Genomic DNA, 25,068 nt, shown 5'->3' on the forward strand with positions numbered 1-25,068 from the left:
CTTGGATGACCCCTAGTTCGCATTAAACACCTCCACCCTCCTTCTGTGTGGGGCTCATGTTGGCTATGCCCCAGCCCCTGAAGCATTCAAGCTGATTTCTTGCAGCAGCTGGGCACTGTAACAGCTCCAGAGCTGCTCTGTAAGGCAAATAAAAGGGTGTGGGCCCTGCAGCACTACCTGTAGTTTGCATTGTGCGTTGGAAGGCACAAATTAAGCAGACGGGAGAAGTCAGGATAGTGCGCAAGGGCATAGAAGGGAGCGGCTCAAGAAAAGAGAAGTGGAAACAGACAGCAAACTAGGCTGGAGAGAGACCTGAGACAAAGAGATCTGAATTATACGAGAGCCGACCAGGGGAAACACAAATTATGAAGTCAAGTTTCCCACATTTGGAGAAATCGCAGGAGCAGCACACCCAGAGTGAAATGGGTGAGCCTTGCCCTGGGAGAAGCACCTTCATGATCATAGTATCTCACCTAGCAGGTAAATAGGAGTTGGGCTAGAGCTGGGGAGGGTCGCTGCTCGGGCACCCCCCTGTCAAGTGAAGGAGATACAACTGAGGCAGCACAAGGGAACTCTCGAAAGAAGAACAAGGCTAGAGGAAAATCTGAGACAAAGAAATCTGACTTTTACCAGAGCTGACCAGAGGAAAGCACAAACACAGTCCCCCACTACCACAAATAATGCAGTCGAGTTTCCCACATTTGGGGAAATTACAGGGGTCAGCATACCCAGAATGCAATGAATGAACCTCACCCTGGGAGAACAATCTTCATGACCATGGTATCTCCTATGCAAAATAAGTATGATTTGGGATCAGTGGCGTAACTAGAAATTTTTCTCCCCCAAGCCAAAAAATTCTTTGGCGCTCCCCACAATTGGCACTATTAAAGGGATAAATGTGCGCGCGCCGCAAAATAGGGTGTGTGGCTTCGTTGGGATGGGCGTGGCTTTACTGTTCCAGTGGGACCTGTTGGACAAGTGGTCCGGATCCCACCTACACACGCACCGGAGGATAATCCTGTCTTCCAAGACCAGAATCTCACTCCATTGGTGGCTGCACAGTTCTCACCTCCTAGAGGGGCGAAGGTTCGGGATCCAGGACTGGATCCTAGGGACCATGGATGCAGCCCTCCGAGGCTGGGGAGCAGTCACACAGGGGGAAAACGTCCAAGGAAGATGGTCAAGTCGGGAAAGTTGTCTCCACATAAATGTTCTGGAGTTAAGGGCCATTTAATAACTGCAGACACAGTACGCACTGGGACGGGTGCCCAGCATCCTCTACGGACTAAGAGAAAAGGATTTACCGGTAGGTATTAAAATCCTATTTTCTCTAACGTCCTAGAGGATTCTTGGGACTCCGTAAGGACCATGGGGATAGACGGGCTCCGCAGGAGACATGGGCACTTTAAGAAAGACTTTAGTTCTGGGTGTGCACTGGCTCCTCCCTCTATGCCCCTCCTCCATACCTCAGTTTGATACTGTGCCCAGTGGAGACTGGGTGCTTTTCAGGAGCTCTCCTGAGCTTTCTGACAGAAAGTATTTTGCTAGGTTTTTAATTTTCAGGGAGCACTGCTGGCAACAGACTCCCTGCATCGAGGGACTGAGGGGGGAGAAGCAGCCCTACTCTCCGAGTTGCAAGGTCCTGCTTCTTAAGCTACTGGACACCATTAGCTCCAAAGGGATTAGCTCCAAAGGGATTGGTACGCAGGATCTCACCCTCGCCGTCCGTCCCCCTCGCAGAGCCGGAAGATAGAAGCCGGGTGAGTATGAGAAGAAAAGAAGACTTCAGAGGCGGCAGAGGACTTCATGATCTTCATTGAGGTAACGCACAGCACTGCAGCTGTGCGACATTGCTCCCATACACCTCACATACTCCGGTCACTGTAAGGGTGCAGGGCGCAGGGGGGGCGCCCTGGGCTGCAATATAAACCTCTTTTTGGCAAAAATATAACATATATACAGCTGGGCACTGTATATATGTATGAGCCCCCGCCAATTGTACAGTTTAAACGGGACAGAAGCCCGCCGCCGAGGGGGCGGGGCTTCTCCCTCAGCAATCACCAGCGCCATTTTTTCTCCACAGCACCGCTGAGAGGAAGCTCCCCGGACTCTCCCCTGCTTATACCACGGTAGACAAGAGGGTTGAAAAGAGAGGGGGGGGGGCACATAATTCGGCGCAAATTACATACAGCAGCGCTACTGTGCAAACATTAAGTTACTGTGCTATTCCTGGGTTATATAGCGCTGGGGTATGTGCTGGCATACTCTCTCTCTGTCTCTCCAAAGGGCCTTGTGGGGGAAATGTCTTCAGTAATAGTATTCCCTGTGTGTGTGGTGTGTCGGTACGCGTGTGTCGACATGTCTGAGGAAGAAGGCTATATTAGAGAGGAGCGGGAGCAAATGAACGTGGTGTCTCCGCCGACACCTGACTGGATGGATATGTGGAATGTTTTAAATGCTAGTGTAAACTCATTGCACAAAAGATTAGACAAGGCTGAAGCTTTGCGACAGTCAGGGTCTCAACCCATGCCTGATCCTATGTCGCAGGGACTGTCAGGGTCTCATAAGCGCCCACTATCCAGATTGTTGACACAGATACCGACACGGATTCTGACTCCATTGTCGATTACGATGATGCAAAGTTACAGCCAAAATTGGCAAAATACATTTGATATATGATTATGGCAATAAAAAATGTTTTGCACATCACAGAGGAGCCCCCTATCCCTGACAAGAGGGTACATATGTACAAGGTAAAGAAGCCTGAGGTAACCTTTCCCCCCTCACACGAGCTAAACGAGTTATGTGAAAAAGCTTGGGAATCCCCTGCAGATTTCCAAAAGGATTCTTATGGCGTATCCTTTCCCATCAACGGATAGGTTACGATGGGAATCCTCCCCTTGGGTGGACAAAGCATTAACACGCTTATCCAAGAAGGTAGCCCTCCCGTCCCAGGATACGGCTTCCCTCAAAGAGTCTGCTGACCGCAAACAGGAGATTACCCTGAAGTCCATTTATACACATTCAGGTACCTTACTCAGACCGGCAATTGCGTCGGCCTGGGTGTGTAGTGCTGTAGCGGCATGGACGGATACCCTAGATAAGGCTACTATTTTATTGCCCCTGGGGCATATAAGAGATGCTGTCCTATATATGTGTGTATGCAAACTACAGGTGGTGCTGCAGGGCTCACACCCTTTTACTTGTCTTGTAGAGCAACTCTGGAGCTGTTACTGGGTCCAGCTGCTGCAAGAAATCAGCTTGAATGCTTCAGGGGCTTGGGCATGGCCAACATGAGCCCCACACTGATGGGGGTGTATAAAGCGATCTAGGGGTCATCCAAGCGCAACCCCACAAAGGCCGCCATGCCCTGCGTGACCATTTTCTCTTTTCATATGCAGACGAGGGTTGCAGCCAACTATGCCCATTGCTTGGATGACATCACCATATGCGAATCCATCTGCTGCAGGCCTTCCCCCAGGAATGCTTGCACTAGCTGTTGCATTTGGTTTGTTGTTTGGGGGGTGCTTCAGTATTAGGCAGCCTTCTGCCCTCCCACATTCGTCTGAAAATGTGTTCTCCCTGCAGTTGTTGTCCCCAGATGAGAGTTCCCTTGTGCTGCCTCAGTTGAATCTCCTTTACTTGACGGAGGTGTGCCTGAGCAGCGGCCCTCCCCAGCCCTATCTCAAATCATACTTATTTTGCATAGGTGATACCATGGTCATGAAGATTGTTTTCCCAGGGTGAGGTTCATTCATTGCATTCTGGGTATGCTGACCTCTGTGATTTCCCCAAATGTGGGAAACTCGACTGCATAATTTGTGGTAGGGGGGGGACTGCATTTGTGCTTTCCCCTGGTTGGCTCTGGTTTAATTCAGATCTCTTTGTCTCAGGTCTCTCTCCAGCCTAGTTTGCTGTCTGTTTCCACTTCTCTTTTCTTGAGCCCCTCCCTTCTATGCCCTTGCGCACTATCCTGACTTCTCCCGTCTGCTTACTTTGTGCCTTCCAACGCACAATGCGAACTACAGGTAGTGCTGCAGGGCCCACGCCCTTTTACTTGCCTTACAGAGCAGCTCTGGAGCTGTTACAGTGCCCAGCTGCTGCAAGAAATCAGCTTGAATGCTTCAGGGGCAGGGGCATGGCCAACATGAGCCCCACACCGAAGGAGGGTGGGGGTGTTCAATGCGAACTTTTCTCTTTTCATATGCAGATGAGGGTTCCAGCCAACTTTGGCCTACTGCTTGGATGACATCACCGTATGCAAATCCGTCTGCTGCAGACCTTTCCCCAGGAATGCTTGCACTAGTTGTTGCATATGGATTGATGTTTGTGGGTGCTTCAGTATTAGGCAGCCTTCCGCCCTCTCATGTTTATCTGAAAATATGTGGTCTCCCTGTAGTTGTTGTCCCCAGACAAGAGTTTTCTTGTGCTTCCTCAGTTGAATCTCCTCAACTTGACGGGGGTGTGCCCGAGCAGCCGCCCTCCACAGCCCTATCTCAACACATGCTTTTCTTGCGTATGAGATCTCTTGATCATGAAGATAGTTCTCACAGGGTGAGGTTCATCCATTACATTTTAAAGTAGGAAGGTACAAATTACATATTCAAATTACATATATGTGCTGGATTCAAATGTTTTCCCCCCTTCCTTTCTCAATTGTGCCCATCAGCAGCTATTCTAATGTTGCTGCCAATGGGTGTGACACATTCATTTCTTCTGTGGGGTACACTGGACTCCACAAGGATTCACATTGGGGTGTAGAGTAGGATCTTGATCTGAGGCACCAACAGGCTCAAAGCTTTTGACTGTTCCCAAGATGCTCAGCGCCCCCTCCTCTATAACCTCGCTTCCATGAACAGGGAGCTCAGTTTGTAGTTGGTGCCTTCAGTAGCAGGCCACTTAACAGGGGGCTGCCTCAGGCAGCCTATTCTTAGCTATTAATTTTGACAAGAAAAGAAGAACTTTTTTTATAAGAATCTACAAGGGCTGCAGCAGGCTAGGTCTAACAGACATCTTTACTGCAGCTCCATCACTCCCAGCGGCGCAGTATACTCCCGTGCCCTGGTTGCTGGGTCACTGCAGCGGAGGCTCCGGTTTCTTCCTAAGGTCAGTCACACACACACTGCCCTCCAGGGGTATCCCCAGGTAAGCTAGCTCTCAGATGCTGTAGGTGCCATTACCATGTGGCCTTACACTGGGAATTTAACCCAGATATATATATGTAATTATTTATGTGGTGGGTGTGGGGTGCAGTGGCCCCTGTGTCGGTATGGGTGGGCTGCTGCAGGTCGGCACACCCTAACACTTTATTAACACTTATTATTTTTCCTATCACTTTGTATATATTATTTTAATCACACCACTTACATAGCACTTCTGTGCTTCTTATTAACCCCTATTAATTTTCACCTGTGTGCTGACCTGGGGTGGCCGACCTGTGCCGACATTGTGGGGTCCTGCGCCCCGGGCCCATACCTAGTATTAGGGACCCCCAGTGACGGAGAAGCCTTGTCGATCGGCCTGGGGGCTTAACCCTATATCTGCAGATATACGCAACTAAGATCTACGTATTATCTGACCATTATTATATAGCAATATTATTCACTCGGTGTGCATTAGGGAACACAGTTTTTTTCCTACACAGAATTACCCCTCCCCTTTTAGCACCTGAGTGACATTACAATCTGATTGAGCAGCTTTCCACCTTGTGTATTGTATATAGAGAGGCACAAATGGGTCAGCATTAGGAGGGATTGCTGACTCTAGTAGTGCCATAGGGGAAGGCAGGGGTATCCCCAGGTAAGCTGGCTCTCAGATGCTGTAGGTGCCATTACCATGTGGCCTTACACTGGGAATTTAACCCAGATATATATATGTAATTATTTATGGGGTGGGTGTGGGGTGCAGTGGCCCCTGTGTCGGTATGGGTGGGCTGCTGCAGGTCGGCACACCCTAACACTTTATTAACACTTATTATTTTTCCTATCACTTTGTATATATTATTTTAATCACACCACTTACATAGCACTTCTGTGCTTCTTATTAACCCCTATTAATTTTCACCTGTGTGCTGACCTGGGGTGGCCGACCTGTGCCGACATTGTGGGGTCCTGCGCCCCGGGCCCATACCTAGTATTAGGGACCCCCAGTGACGGAGAAGCCTTGTCGATCGGCCTGGGGGCTTAACCCTATATCTGCAGATATACGCAACTAAGATCTCCGTATTATCTGACCATTATTATATAGCAATATTATTCACTCGGTGTGCATTAGGGAACACAGTTTTTTTCCTACACAGAATTACCCCTCCCCTTTTAGCACCTGAGTGACATTACAATCTGATTGAGCAGCTTTCCACCTTGTGTATTGTATATAGAGAGGCACAAATGGGTCAGCATTAGGAGGGATTGCTGACTCTAGTAGTGCCATAGGGGAAGGCAGGGGTATCCCCAGGTAAGCTGGCTCTCAGATGCTGTAGGTGCCATTACCATGTGGCCTTACACTGGGAATTTAACCCAGATATATATATGTAATTATTTATGGGGTGGGTGTGGGGTGCAGTGGCCCCTGTGTCGGTATGGGTGGGCTGCTGCAGGTCGGCACACCCTAACACTTTATTAACACTTATTATTTTTCCTATCACTTTGTATATATTATTTTAATCACACCACTTACATAGCACTTCTGTGCTTCTTATTAACCCCTATTAATTTTCACCTGTGTGCTGACCTGGGGTGGCCGACCTGTGCCGACATTGTGGGGTCCTGCGCCCCGGGCCCATACCTAGTATTAGGGACCCCCAGTGACGGAGAAGCCTTGTCGATCGGCCTGGGGGCTTAACCCTATATCTGCAGATATACGCAACTAAGATCTCCGTATTATCTGACCATTATTATATAGCAATATTATTCACTCGGTGTGCATTAGGGAACACAGTTTTTTTCCTACACAGAATTACCCCTCCCCTTTTAGCACCTGAGTGACATTACAATCTGATTGAGCAGCTTTCCACCTTGTGTATTGTATATAGAGAGGCACAAATGGGTCAGCATTAGGAGGGATTGCTGACTCTAGTAGTGCCATAGGGGAAGGCAGGGGTATCCCCAGGTAAGCTGGCTCTCAGATGCTGTAGGTGCCATTACCATGTGGCCTTACACTGGGAATTTAACCCAGATATATATATGTAATTATTTATGGGGTGGGTGTGGGGTGCAGTGGCCCCTGTGTCGGTATGGGTGGGCTGCTGCAGGTCGGCACACCCTAACACTTTATTAACACTTATTATTTTTCCTATCACTTTGTATATATTATTTTAATCACACCACTTACATAGCACTTCTGTGCTTCTTATTAACCCCTATTAATTTTCACCTGTGTGCTGACCTGGGGTGGCCGACCTGTACCGACATTGTGGGGTCCTGCGCCCCGGGCCCATACCTAGTATTAGGGACCCCCAGTGACGGAGAAGCCTTGTCGATCGGCCTGGGGGCTTAACCCTATATCTGCAGATATACGCAACTAAGATCTCCGTATTATCTGACCATTATTATATAGCAATATTATTCACTCGGTGTGCATTAGGGAACACAGTTTTTTTCCTACACAGAATTACCCCTCCCCTTTTAGCACCTGAGTGACATTACAATCTGATTGAGCAGCTTTCCACCTTGTGTATTGTATATAGAGAGGCACAAATGGGTCAGCATTAGGAGGGATTGCTGACTCTAGTAGTGCCATAGGGGAAGGCAGGGGTATCCCCAGGTAAGCTGGCTCTCAGATGCTGTAGGTGCCATTACCATGTGGCCTTACACTGGGAATTTAACCCAGATATATATATGTAATTATTTATGGGGTGGGTGTGGGGTGCAGTGGCCCCTGTGTCGGTATGGGTGGGCTGCTGCAGGTCGGCACACCCTAACACTTTATTAACACTTATTATTTTTCCTATCACTTTGTATATATTATTTTAATCACACCACTTACACAGCACTTCTGTGCTTCTTATTAACCCCTATTAATTTTCACCTGTGTGCTGACCTGGGGTGGCCGACCTGTGCCGACATTGTGGGGTCCTGCGCCCCGGGCCCATAACTAGTATTAGGGACCCCCAGTGATGGAGAAGCCTTGTCGATCGGCCTGGGGGCTTAACCCTATATCTGCAGATATACACAACTAAGATCTCCGTATTATCTGACCATTATTATATAGCAATATTATTCACTCGGTGTGCATTAGAGAACACAGTTTTTTTCCTACACAGAATTACCCCTCCCCTTTTAGCACCTGAGTGACATTACAATCTGATTGAGCAGCTTTCCACCTTGTGTATTGTATATAGAGAGGCACAAATGGGTCAGCATTAGGAGGGATTGCTGACTCTAGTAGTACCATAGGGGAAGCCAGGGGTATCCCCAGGTAAGCTGGCTCTCAGATGCTGTAGGTGCCATTACCATGTGGCCTTACACTGGGAATTTAACCCAGATATATATATGTAATTATTTATGGGGTGGGTGTGGGGTGCAGTGGCCCCTGTGTCGGTATGGGTGGGCTGCTGCAGGTCGGCACACCCTAACACTTTATTAACACTTATTATTTTTCCTATTACTTTGTATATATTATTTTAATCACACCACTTACATAGCACTTCTGTGCTTCTTATTAACCCCTATTAATTTTCACCTGTGTGCTGACCTGGGGTGGCCGACCTGTACCGACATTGTGGGGTCCTGCGCCCCGGGCCCATACCTAGTATTAGGGACCCCCAGTGACGGAGAAGCCTTGTCGATCGGCCTGGGGGCTTAACCCTATATCTGCAGATATACGCAACTAAGATCTCCGTATTATCTGACCATTATTATATAGCAATATTATTCACTCGGTGTGCATTAGGGAACACAGTTTTTTTCCTACACAGAATTACCCCTCCCCTTTTAGCACCTGAGTGACATTACAATCTGATTGAGCAGCTTTCCACCTTGTGTATTGTATATAGAGAGGCACAAATGGGTCAGCATTAGGAGGGATTGCTGACTCTAGTAGTGCCATAGGGGAAGCCAGGGGTATCCCCAGGTAAGCTGGCTCTCAGATGCTGTAGGTGCCATTACCATGTGGCCTTACACTGGGAATTTAACCCAGATATATATATGTAATTATTTATGGGGTGGGTGTGGGGTGCAGTGGCCCCTGTGTCGGTATGGGTGGGCTGCTGCAGGTCGGCACACCCTAACACTTTATTAACACTTATTATTTTTCCTATCACTTTGTATATATTATTTTAATCACACCACTTACATAGCACCTCTGTGCTTCTTATTAACCCCTATTAATTTTCACCTGTGTGCTGACCTGGGGTGGCCGACCTGTGCCGACATTGTGGGGTCCTGCGCCCCGGGCCCATACCTAGTATTAGGGACCCCCAGTGACGGAGAAGCCTTGTCGATCGGCCTGGGGGCTTAACCCTATATCTGCAGATATACGCAACTAAGATCTCCGTATTTTCTGACCATTATTATATAGCAATATTATTCACTCGGTGTGCATTAGGGAACACAGTTTTTTTCCTACACAGAATTACCCCTCCCCTTTTAGCACCTGAGTGACATTACAATCTGATTGAGCAGCTTTCCACCTTGTGTATTGTATATAGAGAGGCACAAATGGGTCAGCATTAGGAGGGATTGCTGAATCTAGTAGTGCCATAGGGGAAGCCAGGGGTATCCCCAGGTAAGCTGGCTCTCAGATGCTGTAGGTGCCATTACCATGTGGCCTTACACTGGGAATTTAACCCAGATATATATATGTAATTATTTATGGGGTGGGTGTGGGGTGCAGTGGCCCCTGTGTCGGTATGGGTGGGCTGCTGCAGGTCGGCACACCCTAACACTTTATTAACACTTATTATTTTTCCTATCACTTTGTATATATTATTTTAATCACACCACTTACATAGCACTTCTGTGCTTCTTATTAACCCCTATTAATTTTCACCTGTGTGCTGACCTGGGGTGGCCGACCTGTACCGACATTGTGGGGTCCTGCGCCCCGGGCCCATACCTAGTATTAGGGACCCCCAGTGACGGAGAAGCCTTGTCGATCGGCCTGGGGGCTTAACCCTATATCTGCAGATATACGCAACTAAGATCTCCGTATTATCTGACCATTATTATATAGCAATATTATTCACTCGGTGTGCATTAGGGAACACAGTTTTTTTCCTACACAGAATTACCCCTCCCCTTTTAGCACCTGAGTGACATTACAATCTGATTGAGCAGCTTTCCACCTTGTGTATTGTATATAGAGAGGCACAAATGGGTCAGCATTAGGAGGGATTGCTGACTCTAGTAGTGCCATAGGGGAAGGCAGGGGTATCCCCAGGTAAGCTGGCTCTCAGATGCTGTAGGTGCCATTACCATGTGGCCTTACACTGGGAATTTAACCCAGATATATATATGTAATTATTTATTGGGTGGGTGTGGGGTGCAGTGGCCCCTGTGTCGGTATGGGTGGGCTGCTGCAGGTCGGCACACCCTAACACTTTATTAACACTTATTATTTTTCCTATCACTTTGTATATATTATTTTAATCACACCACTTACACAGCACTTCTGTGCTTCTTATTAACCCCTATTAATTTTCACCTGTGTGCTGACCTGGGGTGGCCGACCTGTGCCGACATTGTGGGGTCCTGCGCCCCGGGCCCATACCTAGTATTAGGGACCCCCAGTGACGGAGAAGCCTTGTCGATCGGCCTGGGGGCTTAACCCTATATCTGCAGATATGCGCAACTAAGATCTCCGTATTATCTGACCATTATTATATAGCAATATTATTCACTCGGTGTGCATTAGGGAACACAGTTTTTTTCCTGATAGGTAATAGAGCCTGATTCAGGTTGGATTGCAATCGCAATAAGCAATCTAACTGCAAAAATTGCTAAGAGCATACGCATGCGCCTGCATTTTCTGCGGCACCCCGCAGATAATGCGATCGCCTCTAACTGTCAATCGGTGCTGGGGGGGGGGTCAGCAACACTCCGTTTCTAAGTCGGAGATGGAGCGGTGCGTGGGCAGGGCTTCAAAATGGGGTCGGCAACGGAGAAACAGGAGGCGTGGTCAGAGCGGCTGCATGACATCACATGCAGCAGCTGCGATCACAAAAATGGTGGCGGCTTCCTGCGCACACATACAGTCTGCACCAACTGGAGGCTAACCCATTTTTTATGATCACGCTGAACTGCACTGCGACTGCAATTTCAGCGTGGTCAAGAAGGGAGGCGGCATGCTGGGTGGCCCCAGCATGTGAACCAAAGGATTGCAAATTCTGTTACTTAGCGGAATTTGCAATCCTTACTGAATTAGGCCCATTGATTACAAAATTTATTTGTAAATATTTGAAGTTTTTCTTCAGGGACTAACACAAAAGATGCTTGGGGCTACTAACACATGGGTAAGCCACGTAAAGCTTTCCATGGGTCAGTGGCATCACAATGGGGTTGCGGCCCACACCCGAGTGTCACCCGCCAAGGGGGGTGACACCAAAGTGCCGGCTCCTCTTCAGTGACAGAATATGGGTGTTTCACTGTGACATTACGTGCAACACCCAGTTTCTGTCACTGTGCAGGAGCCAGCACCACTCACACACTAGTCCCCGGGTGCAGCCCCCAACCCCCGGGATACCCGGAGCAACAAAATGGAGATTCAGGCCAACAGGCCACACCCCTACCTATGAGACCATGCCTCCTTTTTACCATTGCGCTGCTTATCTGCGCGCACTGCATTACAATCTCCCTCGCTGCCTCTCTGGGTGTCACCAATGATAGTGACACCTTTGCCATGCTTGTAGCAGCTGGTCCTAAGATCTACGCCTCCAGCCCTGAGTGTTTGCCCTTGTGACTTGTTGATCATCATAGCGAAGCAGATTCTTACAGAAAACTGCAGGGGCTTAGATTGAAAAGAAAAACATTGACGAACCCATCATTTCAGCAACAGGGTCTGCCACACGGCTGACTGAAATGACTGGGTGGTTTGGGCCCCCACCAAAAAAGAAGCAATCAATCTCTCCTTGCACAAACTGGCTCTACAGAGGCAAGATGTCCACCTCATCATCCTCCGATTCCTCACCCCTTTCACTGTGTACATCGCCCTCCTCACAGATTATTAATTCGTCCCCACTGGAATCCACCATCTCAGATCCCTGTGTACTTTCTGGAGGCAATTGCTGGTGAATGTCTCCACGGAGGAATTGATTATAATTCATTTTGATGATCATCATCTTCTCCACATTTTCTGGAAGTAAGCTCGTACACCGATTGCTGACAAGGTGAGCGGCTGCACTAAACACTCTTTTGGAGTACACACTGGAGGGAGGGCAACTTAGGTAGAATAAAGTAAGTTTGTCCAAGGGCCTCCAAATTGCCTCTTTTTCCGGCCAGTATACATACGGACTGTCTGACGTGCCTACCTGGATGCGGTCACTCATATAATCCTCCACCATTCTTTCAAAGGTGACAGAATCATATGCAGTGACAGTAGACGACATGTCAGTAATCGTTGCCAGGTCCTTCAGTCCGGACCAGATGTCAGCACTCACTCCAGACTGCCCTGCATCACCGCCAGCGGGTGGGCTCGGAATTCTTAGCCTTTTCCTCGCACCCCCAGTTGCGGGAGAATGTGAAGGAGGAGCTGTTGACGGGTCACGTTCCGCTTGACTTGACAATTTTCTCACCAGCAGGTCTTTGAACCTCTGCAGACTTGTGTCTGCCGGAAAGAGAGATACAATGTAGGTTTTAAATCTAGGATCGAGTACGGTGGCCAAAATGTATTGCTCTGATTTCAACAGATTGAATCCTGGTTAAGCGAATTAAGGGCTCCATCCACAAGTCCCACATGCCTAGCGGAATCGCTCTGTTTTAGCTCCTCCTTCAATGTCTCCAGCTTCTTCTGCAAAAGCCTGATGAGGGGAATGACCTGACTCAGGCTGGCAGTGTCTGAACTGACTTCACGTGTGGCAAGTTCAAAGGGTTGCAGAACCTTGCACAACGTTGAAATCATTCTCCACTGCGCTTGAGTCAGGTGCATTCCCCCTACTTTGCCTATATCGTGAGTAGATGTATAGGCTTGAATGGCCTTTTGCTGCTCCTCCATCCTCTGAAGCATATAGAGGGTTGAATTCCACCTCGTTACCACCTCTTGCTTCAGAAGATGGCAGGGCAGGTTCAGGAATGTTTGGTGGTGCTCCAGTCTTCGGCACGCGGTGGCTGAATGCAGAAAGTGGCCCGCAATTCTTCGGGCCACCGACAGCATCTCTTGCACGCCCCTGTAATTTTTTAAATAATTCTGCACCACCAAATTCAATGTATGTGCAAAACATGGGACGTGCTGGAATTTGCCCAGATGTAATGTACGCACAATATTGGTGGCGTTGTCCGATGTCACAAATCCCCAGGAGAGTCCAATTGGGGTAAGCCATTCTGCGATGATGTTCCTCAGTTTCCGTAAGAGGTTGTCAGCTGTGTGCCTCTTATGGAAAGCGGTGATACAAAGCGTAGCCTGCCTAGGAACGAGTTGGCATTTGCGAGATGCTGCTACTGGTGCCGCCGCTGCTGTTCTTGCTGCGGGAGGCAATACATCTACCCAGTGGGCTGTCACAGTCATATAGCCCTGAGTCTGCCCTGCTCCACTTAACCACGGACATGTGGACTAGTGGACATTGGGTACAACTGCATTTTTTAGGACACTGGTGACTCTTTTTTGAGGTCTGTATACATTTTCGGTATCGCCTGCCTAGAGAAATGGAACCTAGATGGCATTTGGTACCGGGGACACAGTACCTCAATCAAGTCTCTAGTTGCCTCTGAATTAACGATGGGTACCGGAACCACGTTTCTCACCACCCAGGCTGACAAGACCTGAGTTATCCGCTTTGCAGCAGGATGACTGCTGTGATATTTCATCTTCCTCGCAAAGGACTGTTGGACAGTCAATTGCCTACTGGAAGTAGTACAAGTGGTCTTCCGACTTTCCCTCTGGGATGACGATCGACTCCCAGCAGCAACAACAGCAGCGCCAGCAGCAGTAGGCGTTACACTCAAGGATGCATCGGAGGAATCCCAGGCAGGAGAGGACTCGTCAGACGTGCCAGTGACATGGCCTGCAGGACTATTGGCTTTCCTGTCTAAGGAGGAAATTGACACTGAGGGAGTTGGTGGTGTGGTTTGCAGGAGCTTGGTTACAAGAGGAAGGGATTTAGAGGTCAGTGGACTGCTTCCGCTGTCATCCAAAGTTTTTGAACTTGTCACTGACTTATGATTAATGCGCTGCAGGTGACGTATAAGGGAGGATGTTCTGAGGTGGTTAACGTCCTTACCCCTACTTATTACAGCTTGACAAAGGCAACACATGGCTTGACACCTGTTGTCCGCATTTGTGTACAGGATGCATACCTTCATGTTCCCATTTATCCATCTCATCAGGCGTACCTCAGATTTGCGGTACAGGACTGTCATTGCCAATTTCAGACGTTGCTGTTTGGTCTCTCCACGGCCCAGAGAATTTTCACCAAGGTAATGGCGGAAATGATGGTTCTCCTGCGCAAGCAAGGTGTCACAATTATCCCGTACTTGAGCGATCTCATAAAAGCGAGATCAAGAGAGCAGTTGCTGAACAGCGTATCACTTTCACTGGATTTTCGGCTGGATTTTCAATATCCCAAAGTCGCAGTTGGTTCCTACGACTCGTCTGTCTTTCTTGGGCATGATTCTGGACACAGACCAGAAGAGGGTTTATCTCCCGATAGAAAAGGCCCAGGAACTCATGACTCTTGTCAGGAACCTATTGAAACCAAAACTTGTGTCAGTGCATCACTGCACTCGAGTCCTGGGAAAGATGGTGGCATCATACGAAGCCATTCCATTCGGCAGGTTCCATGCGAGGACTTTCCAATGGGACCTACTGGACAAGTGGTCCGGGTCACATTTACAGATGCATTGGTTGATCACCCTGTCCCCCAGGGTCAGGGTATCACTCCTGTGGTGGCTGCAGAGTGCTCACCGTCTCGAGTGACGCAGATTCGGCATTTAGGACTGGATCCTGGTGACCACAGATGCAAGCCTCCAAGGTTGGGGAGCAGTCACACAGGGAAGAAATTTCCAAGGTCTTTGGTCAAGTCAAGAGACTTGTCTTCACATCAACATCCTGAAACTAGGGGCCATATACAATGCCCTACGTCAAGCGGAGACCTTACTTTGCGACCAACCGGTTCTGATCCAGTCAGACAACATCACCGCAGTGGCTCATGTAAACCGCCAAGGCGGCACAAGGAGCAGAGTGGCGATGGCACAAGCCACCAGAATTCTTCGCTGGGTGGAGAATCACGCAAGCGCACTGTCAGCAGTGTTCATTCTGGGAGTGGACAACTGGGAAGCAGACTTCCTCAGCAGACACAACCTACATCCGGGAGAGTGGGGACTTCATCAGGAAGTCTTTGCACAGATTACAAGTTGGTGGGAACTGCCACAGATAGACATGATGGCGTCCCGGCTCAACAAAAAGCTACATAGGTATTGCGCAAGGTCAAGAGACCCTCAGGCAGTAGCTGTAGACGCCCTAGTGACACCGTGGGTGTTCCGGCCGATCTATGTATTTCCTCCTCTTCCTCTCATACCCAAGGTGTTGAGGATAATAAGACAAAGAGGAGTGAGAACAATCCTCATTGTTCCAGATTGGCCACGGAGGACCTGGTATCCGGATCTGCAGGAAATGCTCACAGAAGATCCGTGGCCTCTTCCTCTAAGACAGGACCTGTTGCATCAGGGGCCCTGTCTGTTCCAAGACTTACCGCGGCTGCGTTTCACGGCATGGTGGTTGAATGCCGGATCCTAGCAGTGAAAGGCATTCCGGTTGAGGTCATCCCTACGCTGATAAAGGCTAGGAAGGATGTAACGTCAAAACATTACACCGTATATGGCGAAATTATGTTTCTTGGTGTGAGACCAGGAATGCTCCTATGGAAGAATTCCATCTGGGCCGTTTCCTTCACTTCCTACAAACTGGAGTGAATTTGGGCCTAAAATTAGGCTCTATTAAGGTCCAGATTTCGGCCTTATCCATTTTCTTTCAAAAAGAATTGGTTTCTCTTCCAGAAGTTCAGACTTTTGTAAAAGGAGTGCTGCATATTCAGCCTCCTTTTGTGCCTCCGGTGGCACCTTGGGACCTTAACGTGGTGTTAAGTTTTCTAAAATCACACTGGTTTGAACCACTTAAAACGGTGGAGTTAAAATATCTCACGTGGAAGGTGGTCATGTTATTAGCCTTGGCTTCGGCTAGGCGAGTGTCGGAATTAGCAGCTTTGTCACATAAAAGCCCATATTTGGTGTTCCATGTGGATAGAGCGGAATTGCGGACCCGTCCTCAATTCCTACCAAAAGTGGTCTCATCTTTTCATATGAACCAACCTATTGTGGTGCCTTTGGCTACGCGTGACTTGGAGGATTCCGAGTTACTTGATGTGGTCAGGGCTTTGAAAATTTACGTGGCCAGGACGGCTAGAGTCAGGAAAACTGAAGCGCTGTTTGTCCTGTATGCAACCAACAAGATTGGTGCCCCTGCTTCAAAGCAGGCTATTGCTCGCTGGATTTGTAACACAATTCAGCAAGCGCATTCTATGGCTGGATTGCAGTTACCAAAATCGGTCAAGGCCCATTCCACGAGGAAAGTGGGCTCTTCTTGGGCGGCTGCCCGAGGGGTCTCGGCACTACAGCTGTGTCGAGCTGCTACTTGGTCAGGTTCAAACACCTTTTCAAAATACTATAAGTTTGATACCCTGGCTGAGGAGGAACTCATGTTTGCTCAATCGGTGCTGCAGAGTCATCCGCACTCTCCCGCCCGTTTTGGAGCTTTGGTATAATCCCCATGGTCCTTACGGAGTCCCCAGCATCCTCTAGGACGTTAGAGAAAATAAGATTTTAAACCTACCGGTAAATCTTTTTCTCGTAGTCCGTAGAGGATGCTGGGCGCCCGTCCCAAGTGCGGACTACTTCTGCAATACTTGTATATAGTTATTGCTTCAATAAGGGTTATGTTATAGTTGCATCGGTCCTGTACTGATGCTACAGTATGTTGTTTTTTCGTACTCATTTCTGTGTAGTTTATCACAAGTTATACGGTGTGATTGGTGTGGCTGGTATGAATCTTGCCCTGGATTAACAAAATCCTTTTCTCGTACTGTCAGTCTCCTCTGGGCACAGTTTCTCTAACTGTGGCATAGAGGGGCATAGAGGGAGGAGCCACTGCACACCCAGAACTAAAGTCTTTCTTAAAGTGCCCATGTCTCCTGCGGAGCCCGTTTATCCCCATGGTCCTTACGGAGTCCCCAGCATCCTCTACGGACTACGAGAAAAAGATTTACCGGTAGGTTTAAAATCTTATTTTCTACTTTATTCTTTTCTATCCTAGTTTATTACGACCAACTCTCATCCAAGGAGTTTGACATTCTACTACCTGCATGCAATTTAAATTGCTTAAATTGTTTATATGGTTGATTTGTACTTCACAATCCATAATCTGCAACTTGGATGTACTTGTGTCATTGAAAATCTTATAATAAAAATGTTTATATATTGAAATAAAAAGTTATAAGACATATGCATTCAATATTTGAAGAAACAAAATAAAATAAAGCTATGTATTGGGTTTCACTAACAAGCACATTGGAAGACTTGACTACTGTTAAAAGACATGCATTACATGGTATAGAGCCACAAACCACAATGTAGTAAAATAAAAACAAACTTACATGTTTATCAAACCTATGTGAGGCTTACATTGATAGTACAAGATCAACACTCTATCAACTGTGCAAACTAGACTGCACATAAATGCCATAAAATTTATCTGAGATTTTAGTAAATAAGGCCTGTTGCTGTCCGGGTCACACAGCCGTCACGGCCCGCCCCCATACGGTCCGGTCATGTCTGCGTTGTCCTGACTGTGCCCCCAAAATGGCGGCACAACGCCGCTGGCCCGACTCCTCCTGCCCAGTGACCGCCTCTGCCTGTCAATCAGGCAGAGGCGCTCACTGGGCAGAGATGCTGATCGCATCTCTGGCATGTGCCGGTGCACTGTGGCACCAGCACACACGCACTTCAGACCTGATCTCCTGTTGTGTGAATATGCACAGCAGGGATCAGGTCTTAATTAGGCCCTATATACAGCTGTCAGTAAAGCAGGGATGTGCTGCTGCCAGTGAGGCAGGGATGTGCTGCTGTCAGTGAAGCAGTGATGTGCTGCTGTCAGTGAAGCAGTGATGTGCTGCTGTCAGCGAGGCAGTGATGTGCTGCTGTCAGCGAGGCAGGGATGTGCTGCTATAAGTGAGGCAGGGATGTGCTGCCGTCAATGAGGCAGGGATGTGCTGCCGTCAATGTTGCAGGGATGTGCTGCTGTCAACGTTGCAGGGATGTGCTGCTGTCAGTGAAGCAGGAATGTGCTGCTGCAGTGAGGCAGAGATATGCTGCCCACTATCTCCCTATCACCCCTGCCTGAGTCACACACTTTCCCTTTCACCCCTGCCTCAGTTACCCACTATCTCCCAGTCACCGCTGCCTCAGTCAACCACTATACCTGCGACCCCTGCCGCAGTCACCCACTATCCCTGTCACCCCTGCCTCAGTCACCCACTGTCACCCTATCACCCCTGCTTCAGTCACCCACTATCCCTGTCAACCCTGCCTCAGTCTCTTACTGTCCCTGTCACCCCTGCCACAGTCATCCACTATCTCCCTATCATCCCTGCCTTATTCATTTATTATCCCTGTCACCCACTTTCTTCCCATACTTACCCAACCCCTTCCTATCACCCCTCCCTCAGTAACCCACTATCTCCCTGTCACCCCTGCCTCAGTCACCCACTATCATTGTCACCCCTGCATCAGTCACCCACTATCTCCCAGTCACCCCGGCTTCAGTCACCCACTATCTCCCACTCATACATGCTTCAGTCACCCACTATCTCCCAGTCATCCCTGCCTCAGTCACCTACTGACACCAGTGCAGATATTTCTGCTGCAGCCTCTCCACTCTCCAGCGTGAACTTCCTGACGACTGAGGAAATCCGCTTCCCAGTTGAGGACTCCGGGAATGAACACTGCCGATATTGCTGGCAGATGACGTTCTAGCCAACTGAGGATTTTTTTATACTTCCAGCTTTGCCATGCAGTTTCGAGTGCCGCCTTGATGATTTGTGTACACTACCATGGTGGCGTTTTCCGATTGTACTTGAACAGGCCTGTTCTGTACTAGAGGCAGGGCCAGTATCAATGAATTGAACACTGCCCGCAATTCCAGAATGTTTATCGGGAGGAGAGATTCCTCTCTGGTCTACCGATGGTGAAGGGTCGTCATCACGGCCATGACCTTTGTGAATTTCCGAGGTGCCGTGGCCAAACCAGAAGGCAGGACCTGAAATCCAAAAACTAACCAGGCACAACACTGCTTAGCTTCCAACATCAGATGAGATTGGACATATCCAGTGTGATGCGGCTGTAGATGATTTTTGCTGTTTCTAACTTCTACATCAATGAATAAGTTTCAAAATAGAATGCATCAAGAGAACGGTGTTGGTAGTATAAAACTACCTATAGCACCTGGTATTCCCAGGTGGTCTCACATCCAAGAACAAACCAGGCCTAAGATCAGGTAATATTGGGCATATACAGTGTGGTGTGGCTGTAGATGAGCTTAGTGGTTTCTGTTAGAGTTCTTCTACTTCTAACTACTAGTACATAAATGAATAAGCGGCCGGTTTATTAAACCTGGTGGAATGATAATTTGCATGGTGATAAAGTACCAGCCAATCAGCTCCTAATTGCCATGTCACACGCTGGGTTTGAAAAATGACAGCTAGGAGCTGACTGGCTGGTACTTTATCACCTTGCACTTTATCAGTTCACCAGGCTTAATAGATCTGCCCCAATGTTTCAAAATGGAATGCATCAAGAGAATGGTGTTGGTATTGTAAAAATACACACAGCTCCTGGTATTTCCTTGTGGTCTCCCATCCAAGTACTAAAACCAGGACCAACACTGCTCAGCTTCCATGATCAGGAGAGATTGGGCAAATCCAGTGTGCTGTGGCTGTAGATGAGCTGGTGGTTTCTGTTAGAGCTTTTCTACTTCTAACTTCTGGTACATAAAAGAATACGTGTAAAAATTAAATGTACCAAGAAAAGGGTGTTGGTAGTTTAAAAACACCTAAAGAATCTGATAATACATGGATGGGAGACTGCTTGGTAGTAACAAAGTCCAATACTGCTTTGCTTCAAAGATCAAATGAGATTGGGCATATCCAGTGTGGTGTGGCTTTAGATAAGCTTTGTGGTTTCTGTTAGAGCTCTTCTACTTCTAACTACTGGTACATTAATGAATATGTATAAGGTTGTAGTTTATCCAATAAGCCTTTACTACCTTACCTTCCCCCCCCCCCTCCCCTCCTTATAGCTTCCTTTGTTCTCTCCTCCTCGTGTGTGCGTTATTTGTTTTCTCATACGTCCTAGAGGATGCTGGGATCACATTAAGAACCATGGGGTATAGACGGGATCCGCAGGAGACATGGGCACTTTAAGACTTTCAAAGGGTGTGAACTGTCTCCTCCCTCTATGCCCCTCCTCCAGACTCCAGTTTTAGAATTGTGCCCAGTGAGACTGGATGCACTACAGGGGAGCTCTACTGAGTTTCTCTGAAAAGACTTATGTTAGTTTTTCTTATTTTCAGGGAGGCTGCTGGCAACAGTCTCCCTGCTTCGTGGGACTTAGGGGAGAGAAGTATGACCAACTTCTAGTGAGTTCAATGGCTCTACTTCTGGCAGACAGGACACCATTAGCTCCTGAGGGTGCTGATCGCTGGGTACGCCTAGATGCCCACTCCCGTAGCCTGCCATCACCCCCTTACAGAGCCAGAAGTCAGAAGACAGGCGAGTAGCAGAAGAACAGATGGCATTCTGAGGTACCACGCAGCGAGCGGAATGCTGTGCGCCATGCTCCCACACAAACACAGGCACTGCAGGGTGCAGGGCGTGGGGGGGGCACCCTGGGCAGCATAAATTCCTCACAAAAGGCTGGCAAAAGTGGACATTAGTGCCTGGGCACTGTCCTTACCCCGCCAGCGTAATTAATTATTTGTTTCTGAACGGGACAGAAGCGTGCCATTACAGCGGCGGGGCTTCTTCCTCACCAGCACACCTATAGAGCGTTACAAGTCTATCACTATAGAGTTTATTATTTCCAGACTGTGTACTTTTGACGCTGGGTTGTGAGCTGAAAAATCCCATCTGTCCCTCTGACAGATTTACTGTAGGTCTATCCCCCATAAGCCGATGTGTCTGTGGGTACTTGGTACATGTGTGTCAACATGTCGGTGGCTGAATGTTTTTCCCAAGAGGAAACTATATTAGGAATGCAGACATATGATGGTGGCCCTGTTGGCACCACCAATAACTGACTGGGTGAAAGTTTCAGTAATATCAGAGTGAGGTTGGATAAATCTGTGTCCCAGACACAGACGTAGAGAAAAGATGTGAGGTTCATGGCTATGCTTCTTTTCCCTCAGGCCCCGCAAAAAATTTATTTTGCCCAGTTACTACACACTGATACTGACTCGGATACTGATTCCTATGTCGACCATAATATTTCCTGATTAGATCCAATATTGGCAAGGAGCATTCAGTACATGATTGTGGATATTAAGGACATATTAACTAGAGATGAGCGGGTTCGGTTTCTCTGAATCCGAACCCGCCAGAACTTCATGGTTTTTTTCACGGGTCCGAGCAGACTCGGATCTTCCCGCCTTGCTCGGTTAACCCGAGCGCGCCCGAACGTCATCATGACGCTGTCGGATTCTCGCGAGGCTCGGATTCTATCGCGAGACTCGGATTCTATATAAGGAGCCGCGCGTCGCCGCCATTTTCACACGTGCATTGAGATTGATAGGGAGAGGACGTGGCTGGCGTCCTCTCCATTTAGATTATAAGAGACTGAGAGAGATTTACTGGAGCTGACTAGGAGGAGTACTGTTACTGTAGAAGTGTAGAGACTGAGTGGAGAGAGTTTACTAGTGAGGACAGTGCAGTTTACTTTATAATCCGTTCTCTGCCTGAAAAAAGCGATACACAGCACACAGTGACTCAGTCACATACCATATCTGTGTGCACTGCTCAGGCTCAGGCCAGTGTGCTGCATCATCTATTATCTATATATAATATTATATATATCTGTCTGACTGCTCAGCTCACACAGCTTATAATTGTGGGGGAGACTGGGGAGCACTACTGCAGTGCCAGTTATAGGTTATAGCAGGAGCCAGGAGTACATAATATATTATATAGTGAGTGACCACCAGACACACAGTGCAGTTTATTTAATATATCCGTTCTCTGCCTGAAAAAAGCGATACACACAGTGACTCAGTCAGTCACATACCATATCTGTGTGCACTGCTCAGGCTCAGGCCAGTGTGCTGCATCATCTATTATCTATATATAATATTATATATATCTGTCTGACTGCTCAGCTCACACAGCTTATAATTGTGGGGGAGACTGGGGAGCACTACTGCAGTGCCAGTTATAGAGATCCTGAAGCACTCACTCATCATGGGAAAGTACCAATGTGTTTCTTCATTGGTTGATGGAAGAAACATCTTACAAAAACTCTCCAGATTATTGACTTTTTAAAGTTTTTCTAGGAAACGTTCTTGATGTATGCTTATTAGCCTTTGTCAGTATGTACTTTTTGCAAAGTGTCTCTGTGGTGCAATTGGTTAGTGTGTAAGGCTATTAACCAAAAGGTTGGTGGTTCAATCCCACCCCGGAACGTAATTGACCTTGTGATCAGATTTTGGTGATATTTAAGTAGACAAGTCAAAATTTCAAACCCCCTCTTATTGTGTAGGGTACCTGGCCTTCTCTGATGTAATCAGAGTTAGATTTAATTCAGTGATTTTATAAAAAAAAGCTAGGAAGCACAATTTAGCAGTGGGTTGCAGAGAAAAAAAATATGCTGGCAGAAAAATCCAATTGAGTGATTAAACAGCTCTTTATTTTCTGGCTTTATTTTTATGCTAACAAATTTGTTCTCTGAATAGTGTCCACAAAGCCAAGTCTCTGATTAACACCTTTGTAAGGATGGTTTTTCACCTATTACTAAATTAAACTTGCTTCATTGGAAAGGCAGCAAGATGCATCCTCATTTCAATGTCTACTGAAATAATACAGGTTGACACCAGGAAACATTAACGCCACTGCATCCTTGCTGCTTTCTCATGTGGAAGTCTGTTTAATGTGAAAACAAGGTGATATCTAATTAGCACACAGGTAAGGAATTAAGAAAATCTTTATTTAAGGGTGAAGATGTTTCTCACAAAATCGTTGCCCCAATGCATCATTGAAATTCAAGCTGGAAAGATGATTTTAATATATCACTTGTACATTTTGTATTGCTCTTCTGGTGACAATGTAGTTTGTTTTTGCCAATTACCATTTTAATAATAGGGTAAAGAAAATGAAGTGGATTTTTGAAAGAAAACAAAACTGTCAATATACTATTAAAACAAATTAAAATGGTAAAAGTTATTGTACTTTAAGTAAAAATAAAAGAGCAAAAATATCAATCCCAGTTTTGATTACTTAAATTAACAAAAAAAATGCATATAGCAAAGGATAGTTTCAATCTGCCTACCTCTGGGTTATGGGTCCAGCATGCTTCCATTGCAGTACTCTGCTGCACATGTAAGTGCAAGAGATCCTGAAGCACTCACTCATCATGGGAAAGTACCAATGTGTTTATTCGTTAGTTGATGGAAGAAACATCTTACAAAAACTCTCCAGATTATTGATTTTTTAATGTTTTTCTAGGAAACGTTCTAGATGTATGCTTATTAGCCTTTGTCAGTAGTCACTTTTTGCAAAGTGTCTCTGTGGCGCAATCGGTTAGTGTGTTCGGCTATTAACCGAAAGGTTGGTGGTTCAATCCCACCCAGGGACCTAATTAAACTTGTGATCAGATTTTGCTGATATTTAAGTAGACAAGTCAAAATTTCAAACCCCCTCTTATGGTGTAGGGTACATGGCCTTCTCTGATGTAATCAGAGTTAGATTTGATTCAGTGATTTTATAAAAAACAGCTAGGAAGCACAATTTAGCAGTGGGTTGCAGAGAAAAAAAATATGCTGGCAAAAAAAATCCAATTGAGTGATTAAACAGCTCTTCATTTTCTGGCTTTATTTTTATGCTAACAAATTTGTTCTCTGAAAAGTGTCCACAAAGCCAAGTCTCTGATTAACACCATTGTAGGGATGGTTTTTCACCTATTACTAAATTAAACTTGCTTCATTGGAAAGGCAGCAAGATGCATCCTCATTTCAATGTCTACTGAAATAATACAGGTTGACACCAGGAAACATTAACGCCACTGCATCCTTGCTGCTTTCTCATGTGGAAGTCTGTTTAATGTGAAAACAAGGTGATATCTAATTATCACACAGGTAAGGAATTAAGAAAATCTTTATTTAAGGGTGAAGATGTTTCTCACAAAATCGTTGCCCCAATGCATCATTGAAATTCAAGCTGGAAAGATGATTTTAATATATCACTTGTACATTTTGTATTGCTCTTCTGGTGACAATGTAGTTTGTTTTTGTCAATTACCATTTTAATAATAGGGTAAAGAAAATGAAGTGGATTTTTGAAAGAAAACAATACTGTCAATATACTATTAAAACAAATTAAAATGGTAAAAGTTATTGTACTTTAAGTAAAAATAAAAGAGACAAAATATCAATCCCAGTTTTGGATTACTTTAATTAACAAAAAAAAATGCATATAGCAGAGGATAGTTTCAATCTACCTATCTCTGGGTTATGGGCCCAGCATGCTTCCATTGCAGTACTCTGCTGCACATGTAAGTGCAAGAGATCCTGAAGCACTCACTCATCATGGGAAAGTACCAATGTGTTTCTTCATTGGTTGATGGAAGAAACATCTTACAAAAACTCTCCAGATTATTAACTTTTTAAAGT

The 25,068-nt window shown here is 46.8% G+C and overlaps 4 non-coding genes across 4 annotated transcripts; 2 read left to right on the plus strand and 2 right to left on the minus strand.

The window, feature by feature from the left end:
* Nucleotides 1-325: 325 nt before the first annotated feature.
* On the minus strand, nucleotides 326-488 carry LOC135021238 (U1 spliceosomal RNA). The gene has a single exon (XR_010218518.1). It is a non-coding gene; the product is annotated as a U1 spliceosomal RNA (small nuclear RNA).
* Nucleotides 489-640: 152 nt separating this feature from the next.
* LOC135021180 (U1 spliceosomal RNA) lies at nucleotides 641-804 on the minus strand. The gene has a single exon (XR_010218475.1). It is a non-coding gene; the product is annotated as a U1 spliceosomal RNA (small nuclear RNA).
* Nucleotides 805-3,692: 2,888 nt separating this feature from the next.
* On the plus strand, nucleotides 3,693-3,857 carry LOC135021243 (U1 spliceosomal RNA). The gene has a single exon (XR_010218520.1). It is a non-coding gene; the product is annotated as a U1 spliceosomal RNA (small nuclear RNA).
* A 20,104-nt stretch (nucleotides 3,858-23,961) lies between these two features.
* Nucleotides 23,962-24,035, plus strand: TRNAN-AUU (transfer RNA asparagine (anticodon AUU)). Its single transcript has one exon. It is a non-coding gene; the product is annotated as a tRNA-Asn (tRNA).
* Nucleotides 24,036-25,068: the final 1,033 nt, after the last annotated feature.

Source organism: Pseudophryne corroboree, unplaced genomic scaffold (assembly GCF_028390025.1).
Source record: "Pseudophryne corroboree isolate aPseCor3 unplaced genomic scaffold, aPseCor3.hap2 scaffold_368, whole genome shotgun sequence".
NCBI classification, from domain to species: Eukaryota; Metazoa; Chordata; class Amphibia; order Anura; family Myobatrachidae; genus Pseudophryne; species Pseudophryne corroboree.